Source organism: Papio anubis, chromosome 1 (assembly GCF_008728515.1).
Source record: "Papio anubis isolate 15944 chromosome 1, Panubis1.0, whole genome shotgun sequence".
Taxonomy (NCBI): domain Eukaryota; kingdom Metazoa; phylum Chordata; class Mammalia; order Primates; family Cercopithecidae; genus Papio; species Papio anubis.
The window spans coordinates 217591000-217599510 of record NC_044976.1 but is presented as its reverse complement, the minus strand read 5'-3'; the positions used below and the strand labels follow the sequence as shown (position 1 = coordinate 217599510).

The following is an 8511-nucleotide window of genomic DNA, read 5'->3' as shown; positions in this document are numbered from 1 at the left end:
CATGACACGAGAAATAATGCGGACAGATGCAGTAAGTAATGCTTCTCAGTAACCTGACTCGACCAACTGGAAGAAAGAGTATCACGATTGAGGATCAAATGAATGAAATGAAGCGAAGAGAAACCAAAAGAAAAAAAGAAGAAAAAAGAAATGAACAAAGCCTGCAAGAAGTATGGGATTATGTAAAAGACCAAATCTACGTCTGATTGGGGGTGGTGCCTGGAAAGTGAGGGGGGAAAATGGAACCAAGTTGGAAAACACTTCAGAATATCATCCAGGAGAACTTCCCCAACCTAGTAGGCAGGCCAACATTCAAATCCAGGAAATACAGAGAACGCCACAAAGATACTCCTCGAGAAGAGCAACTCCAAGACACATAATTGCCAGATTCACCAAAGTTGAAATGAAGGAAAAAATCTTTAAGGGCAGCCAGAGAGAAAGGTCGGGTTACCCACAAAGGAAGCCCATCAGACTAACAGCAGATCTCTCTCGCAGAAACTCTCCAAGCCAGAAGAGAGTGGGGCCAATATCAACATTCTTAAAGAAAAAGAATTTTAAACCCAGAATTTCCTATCCAGCCAAACTAAGTTTCATAAGTGAAGGAGAAATAAAATCCTTACAGATAAGCAAAATGCTTAGGAGATTTTGTCACCACTAGGCCTGCCTTACAAGAGACCCTGAAGGGAAGCACAAACATGGAAAGGAACAAATCGGCACTAAAGCTATGGCAAAACATGCCAAAATGTAAAGACCATCGAGGCTAGGAAGAAACTGCACAACCTAATGAGCAGTAAAATAACCAGTTAATATCATAATGGTAGGATCAAGTTCACACATAACAATATAACCTTAAATGTAAATAGACCAAATGTCCAATTAAAAGACAGACTGGCAAACTGATAAAGAGTCAAGACTCCATCAGTCTGCTGTATTCAGGAGACCCATCTCAATAATGAGACATACATAGCTCCAAAATAAAGGATGGATAGATTTTACCGGGCAAATGGCAAACAAAGCAGCAGGGTTGCAATACTAGTCTCTGATAAAATAGACTTTAAACCATCAAAGATCAAAGAGACAAAGAAGGCCATTACATAATGGTAAAGGGATCAATTCAACAGGAAGAACTAACTATCCTAAATATATATGCACCCAATACAGGAGCACCTAGATTCATAAAGCAAGTCCTTAGAGACTTGCAAAGAGATTCTAGACTCCCATACAATAATAATGGGAGACTTCAACACTCCACCGTCAACATTGGTGATGCATCAACGGTGACAAGGGTGCGAACAAGGATATCCAGGAATTGAACTCATCTCTGCAGCAAGCAGACCTAATAGACATCTATAAACTCTCCGCACCCCAAATCAACAGAATATACATTCTCAGCACCACATCGCACTCCATAAAATTGACCACATAATTGGAAGTAAAAGCACCCTCAGCAAATGTACAAGAACAGGAAATTATAACAAACTGTCTCTCTCAGACCACAGTGCAATCAAACTAGAACTCAGGACTAAGAAACTCAATCAAAACCGGCCAACTACATGGAAACTGAACAACCTGCCCTGAATGACTACTGGGTACAATCTAAATGAAGGCAGAAATAAAGATGTCTCTTTCTTTGAAACCAATGAGAACAAAGATACAACATACCGTGAATCTCTGGGACACATTTAAAGCAGTGTGTAGAGGGAAATTTATAGCACTAAATGCCCACAAGAGAAAGCAGGAAAGATCTAAAATTGACACCTTAACATCACAATTAAGCAACTAGAGAAGCAAGAGCAAACATATTCCAAAGCTAGCAGAAGGCAAGAAATAACTAAGATCAGAGCAGAACTGAAGGAGATAGACACACAAAAACCCTCCAAAAAAAATCAATGAATCCAGGAGTTGGTTTTTTGAAAAGATCAACAAAATTCGACAGACCGCTAGCAAGACTAATAAAGAAGAAAAGAGAGAAGAATCAAAATACATGCAATAAAAATGATAAAGGGATATCACCACCTAATCAAGTATTGCAGAAATACAAACTACCATCAGAGAATACTATAAACACCTCTACTAAAGTAAATCCAAAAATCTAGAAGAAATGGATACTCTGACACTTACACTCTTCCAAGACTAAACCAGGAAGCAGTTGAATCCCTGAATAGACCAATAGCAGGCTCTGAATTGAGTGCGAATAATTAATAGCCTACCAACCAAAAAAGTCCAGGACCAGATGGATTCGCCAGCTGAATTCTACCAGAGGTACAAGGAGGAGCTGGAATTCATTCCTTCTGAAACTATTCCAATCAATAGAAAAAGAGGGAATCCTCCCTAATTCATTTTTGAGGCCAACATCATCCTGATACCAAAAGCCTTGGCAGAGACATTGGTCGAAAAAAGGGTGGAAATTTTGTAATCAATATCCCCCGATGAACATCGGATGCAAAAATCCTCAATAAAATACTGTGGCAAACCGATTCAGCAGCACATCAAAAAGCTATCCACCGCATGATCAACTGGGCTTCATCCCTGGGATGGTAAGGCTGGTTCAACATATGTAAATCAATAAAACATAATCCGCATATAAACAGAACCAAAGACAAGAACCACATGATTATCTCAATAGATGCAGAAAAGGCTTTTGACAAAAATTCAACAGCACTTCAGGCTAAAAACGCCAATAAATTCGTATTGTGGAACGTATTCTCAAAATAATAAGAGCTATTTATGACAAAACCCACAGCCAATATCATACTGAATGGGCAAAACTGGAAAAATTCCTTTGAAAACTGGTAATAAGATGGATGCCCCCTGTCACTCCCATTTCAACATAGTGTTGGAAGTTCTGGCTAGGGCAATCAGGCAAGAGAGAAATCAAGGGTATTCAGTTAGAAAGAAGAAGTCAAATTGTCCCTGTTTGCAGATGACATGATTGTATATTTAGAAAATCCCATCGCTCAGCCTCAAAATCTCCTTAAGCTGATAAGCAACTTCAGCAAAGTCTCAGGATGCAATTAATGTGCAAAAATCACAAGCATTCTTATACACCAGTAACAGACAAACAGAGAGCTAAAATCAGAATGAACTTCCATCCGCCAAATTGCTTCCTCAAAGAGAATAAAATACCTAGGAATCCAACTTACAAGGGATGTATGACCTCTTCAAGCAGAACTACAAACCACACTGCTCAGTGAAATAAAAGAGGACACAAACAAAATGGAAGAACATACCATGCTCATGGATAGGAAGAATCAATATCGCGGAAAATGGCCATACTGCCCAAGGTAATTTATAGATTCAATGCCATCCCTCATCAAGCTACCAATGACTTTCTTCACAGAATTGGAAAAACTGCTTTTAAAGTTCATATGGAACCAAAAAGAGCCCGATTCCAAGCATATTAGACAATCCTAAGTCAAAAAAGAACAAAGCTGAGGCATCACACTATCTGACTTCAAACTATACTCACAAGGCTACCAGTAACCAAAACAGCATGGTACTGGTACCAAACAGATATAGACTAATGGAACAGAACAGAGTCCTCAGAAATAATACACACATCTACAGCCATCTGATCTTTCACAAACCTGAGAGAAAACCAGAAATGGGGGTGCATATCTCACCACGCATGAAAAAGCTGGGAAAATTGGCTGCAGCCATAAGTAGAAAGCTGAAACTGGATCCTTTCCTTACCCTTATAAGCAGTGTTCACCCCTACATGGATTAGAGACTTAAATGTTAGACCTAATACCATAAAAATCCTAGAAGAAAACCTAGGGAATACCATTCAGGACATAGGCATGGGCAAGACTTCATGTCTAAAACACCAAAAGCAATGGCAAGAAAAGCCAAATTGACAAATGGGATCTAATTAAACTAAAGAGCTTCTCTGCACAGCAAAAAAGAAACTACCATCAGAGTGAACAGGCAACCCACAGAATGGGGAGAAAAATTTTGCAATGTACTCATCTGACAAAGGGCTAATATCCAGAACTTACAAAGAACTCAAAACAAATTCTACATAAGAAAAACAACCCCATCAAAAAGTGGGCAAAGGATATGAACAGACATTTCTCAAAAAGAAGACATGCATACAGCCAACAGAGACATATGAAAAATGCTCATCATCACTGGCCATCAGAGAAATGCAAACAGTTCACAATGAGATACCATCTCACACCAGTTAGAATGGCGATCATTAAAAAGTCAGGGAAACAACAGGTGCTGGAGAGGATGTGGGAGAAATAGGAACACCCTTTACACTGTTGGTGGATTGTAAACTAGTTCAACCATTATGGAAACAGTATGGCTTATCTCCTCAAGGATCTAGGAACTAGATGTACCATATGACCCAGCCATCCCAACACTGGGGATATAATCAAAGTGATTATAAATCATGCTGCTATAAAGACACATGCACACGATGTTCATTGCAGCACTATTCACAATAGCAAAGACTTGAATCAACCCAAATGTCCACCAGTGACAGACTGGATTAAGAAAATGGGCACATATACACCATGGAATACTATGCAGCCATAAAAAGGATGAGCTTGGGTTCCTTAGGGACATGGATGAAGGAAATTATTCTGTGAAGTGGAATTGAAGAATGAAAACTGGATAAATGGAATGGAACAATGGACTGGAAGGGGGACACATTGAATGGGGGGATGGAAGGAATGGATGGATGGAAGAATAGTAATGGTAATAATGGAAGGAATGGAAAAAGATAAAAATAAATAAATAAATGGAATAAAATAAAAGATCTGATAAAAGACAAATGTTCTAGATTAATTCCTTTGACATACTGCATGTAATAATGTTTTTCTTCACTGCTGTACATGGCTAAGATGATATGAACTTAGGTAAGCTTTGACTCTAAGACAGAACGCCATTCCTATTTTCAATCGGTGATTTTCCTAATCACTGTGGTCAGGGCCCCCATCACCTCCTTGTTTCTCGGCTGTAGATGATGGGGTTGAGCATTGGGTAAGGATGGCAGAAAACAGCCAGAACCCTTGTCCTCTGTTGGAGATCTAGGGATCTTGACGATAGTATAAGCAAAGGGGTGCATAGTAGAAAGTCACTACAGTGAGGTGGGTGCTGCAGGTCGAATAGGCCTTCTTCCTCCCTTCTGCAGAGTGCATGCAGTAGACAAAAGCAAGGAGAACCCAGCCAGGAACACGCACAACAATGAAAGGGAAACACAAGAAAGATGGTGCTGCTCAAAAACACTGTGCTCTCATAGACCCATGGAAAAATCGCAGGCTAGGGTCAACATAGTAGGAACATCACAGAAAAAATGATTGATGGCTCTAACCTGGTAATATGGGATACCGGAATGCATATACCGTGAGCACAAGAGTTGACGGGAGCCTATCATCCAAGATCCTGTTATCATCAGCACACACATTCGCTTGCTCATAATGCGGATGGGATAGTGGAGAGGAAAACAAATGGCCACATAACGGCATCGTGAGGCCATTGATGTCAGGAGCAGCTTTCTGCACTCCGCAAACGCCATGAAGAAGAAACTGAGTCCCAATAATCCAATGAAGCGATAGTCTTGTTTTCACGCAGAAAATCAGAAGCCATCTTAGGTCACGGTGTGGAGATGTAATTTTAGGTCGATGAGGGAGAGCTGACTAAGTAGGGAAATACATGGGTGTGTGGAGATGGGTGTCCAAGAAGATGAGAAGAATCATGGATAGGTTTCCAATTAGAGCCATTAGAAAAATGAGGACAATGAGAATGAAGAGGAAGAGGCCAAATTTCGTCGGTGGAAACAGCCCCAATAAGATGAAATCAGTTAACATTTGATTGTAATTTTCCATGGGGCATTCATACGATCCTTCCTGAAGGGAGACAAAAGGGTAAGTCAAGTACAGTAGTTCTCCATTATCCACAGGGGCTGCATTCCAAGGCCCCCAGTGAATGCCTGAAATTGCGGTTGACACTGAATCCTATATATACTATTTTTTATATCCATCAATACATGTTATAAATTTTAACTTATAAATTAGATGAGATTAACAAAAATAACTACAAATAAAATAGAACAATTATAACTACATAATGTAATAAAACTTATGTGAATGCAATCTATATTTTTCTTTCAAACCATCTTATTGAAAAAGTACTCATTTTTCTTGTGATGACAAAATGCTTCATGGGAAGACAAAATGTCTACATGATGAGATACAGTGAGGGGAATAATGTAGGCACTGTGATGCAACATTGGGCTATGACTGAAAACCAATTTAAAATTTATGAACTGTTCATTTGTGGACTTTTCCATGCAATATTGTCAGACCGCATTTGATCACAGGAGAAACCATGGAAAGCAAAACAGTGGATAAGGGGGGACTACTTATAGAATAGTAAGCCAATTGTTTTTAAAAATCCTTACTTTAGTTAGACTATGAATTAATTATACAATTTTATAACTCTTAAATGATGAACTAATCTTTCTTTTTAGAAAATAATCATATTTTCTATCCAGAGATTAATATTTGATGAGACAAATATTTATAACCAAAATTTTTTCTAAGAAATATATACATTTATGGGAAAAATCACTTGTCTTACAACTTCAAAAGGATATGAATGTTTGATGCCCAACACAAACTCAGATGCCATTAAGATCATATGCTATGCTTAAAACATACACATGGAAAGGTAAATTAAATGCATATGCTATGAATCTGTATTATAAATAAATTAGCATTATTTTTTCTGGATAATTGGTTTTTCTAAATGTATTTTTTAAGACTTACTTCTAAAACTGCCGCATCCTATGACTCATTTGGAGGAACTTATGTTTCCTTCTTGAATTGTCTTTGCATAATTCCAATTCAAACTTTCTCTAAGTCAGACATCATTATTTGGTTCTCCTATTTGAAAATGTAAAATGAATTGTTATTTTAAGTACCTTTTTCATGAAATGTAATTCATAGCCTTGATTTTGAATGTCCACCACCATCAAATGTCCATTTTCTTTTGCCTCCTCATCCAATTTCTGAATTCTCAAGTTAATGTAGACACTCTATCTCAATATCTATATGCCAAGTTCATTTTAGCTTCCATGTCTCTGCTCAAGGTCTCCCTAGATATGATGTATATTCTGTGTCTTTGCTTCCCTCATGTTTAGATTTCGTAGACTTTATGCATCCTCCCATTCATATGAAGGGATTATAAGTATATTTATCAATTTTTTGGAAGGATCCATAAAGTGTAATGTAATATAAGCATTAGGGAAGCAAAGACAATAAATCACTTTATGTCTTCAAAAGACAGGATTTGGAGAAATGACCATTCACTGAAATGGAAAAAAGGAAACAGCAACCTGACAGTTTTCTGGGTAGAGGTGGTTTGAGCATTCTTCTCCAGATAGAAGACATCAGTGGACAACTTTGCACAGGATGCATAAGAGGAATGAAGTTTTTAGGCTTGAAAAATATGTTAGAGCCAAAAGTCAGCAGACCTTTGAGGAAGTGTAACAATATGAAAGAGTAAGAGCCACACAGTGTGCAAACTCACATCTATACACACACACACACAAAGATGCACACTCACTTAAGGATCAATACACATATATGCACACTGAGTTAAAACTATCACAAACCTGCAAAAAGAATGAGTTTTTAAAATTAAGAATTCCTATCTTCAGGAATGAAGATGTCTATGACATGTTACAAAGTCCACCAAATAAATATCATTAGCTATATACAAGGATGTGAAATGCAACAATAAATGACTCTTGGAAATTAAAGATACAATAATTCTACCTATCCGTTAGCATGATATGTGTTTCCATAGGTTTGTTTCGTCTATGATTTCTTTCAGCAGTGTTTTGTAGTTTTCCTTATAGAGTTCTCTTACCTCCTTGGTTAGGTATATTCCTAAGTGGTTTAATATTTGCAGCTGATTTGTGTACATTAATTTTGTATCATGAAACTTTGCTGAATTCTTTTATCAGTTTTAGAAGTTTTCTGGAGAAAGCTTTAGAGTTTTCTAGGTAAACAATCATATAATCAGCAAAGAGGGACAGTTTGGCTTCCTCTTTACTGATGTGGATAACCTTTATTTCTTTTTCTGACTGCTCTAGCCAGGACTTCAAATACTATGTTGAAGAGGTGAGAATGGGCATCCTTGAATTTTTCCAATTCCAAAAACTACAGAAACCAAAACAGTATGGCACTGGTATAAAGCCAAACATGTATACCAATAGAAGAAAGAGAGGACAGGTGTGGTGGCTCACACCTGTAATCCCAGCACTTTAGGAGGTTGAGGCAGGCAGATTGCTTGAGCTCAGAACATTGAGACCAGCCAGTGAAACATGGTAAAATCCTGTCTCTACAAAAATAAAAAATAAAAAATAATTAGCCAGGTGTGGTGGCTCACACCAGTAGTCCCATCTACTTGGGGGCTTGAGGTGGGAGGGTTGCTTGAGCCCAGGAGGCAAAGGTTGCAGTGAGCCAAGATCACACCAGCACATTCCAAGCTGTGTGA

At 38.2% G+C, this 8511-nt stretch overlaps 1 pseudogene; it reads right to left on the bottom strand.

Annotated features, from left to right (window-relative positions):
• Positions 1 to 4903: 4903 nt before the first annotated feature.
• Positions 4904 to 8511, bottom strand: part of LOC101000084 — a 163747-nt pseudogene continuing 160139 nt past the window's right edge.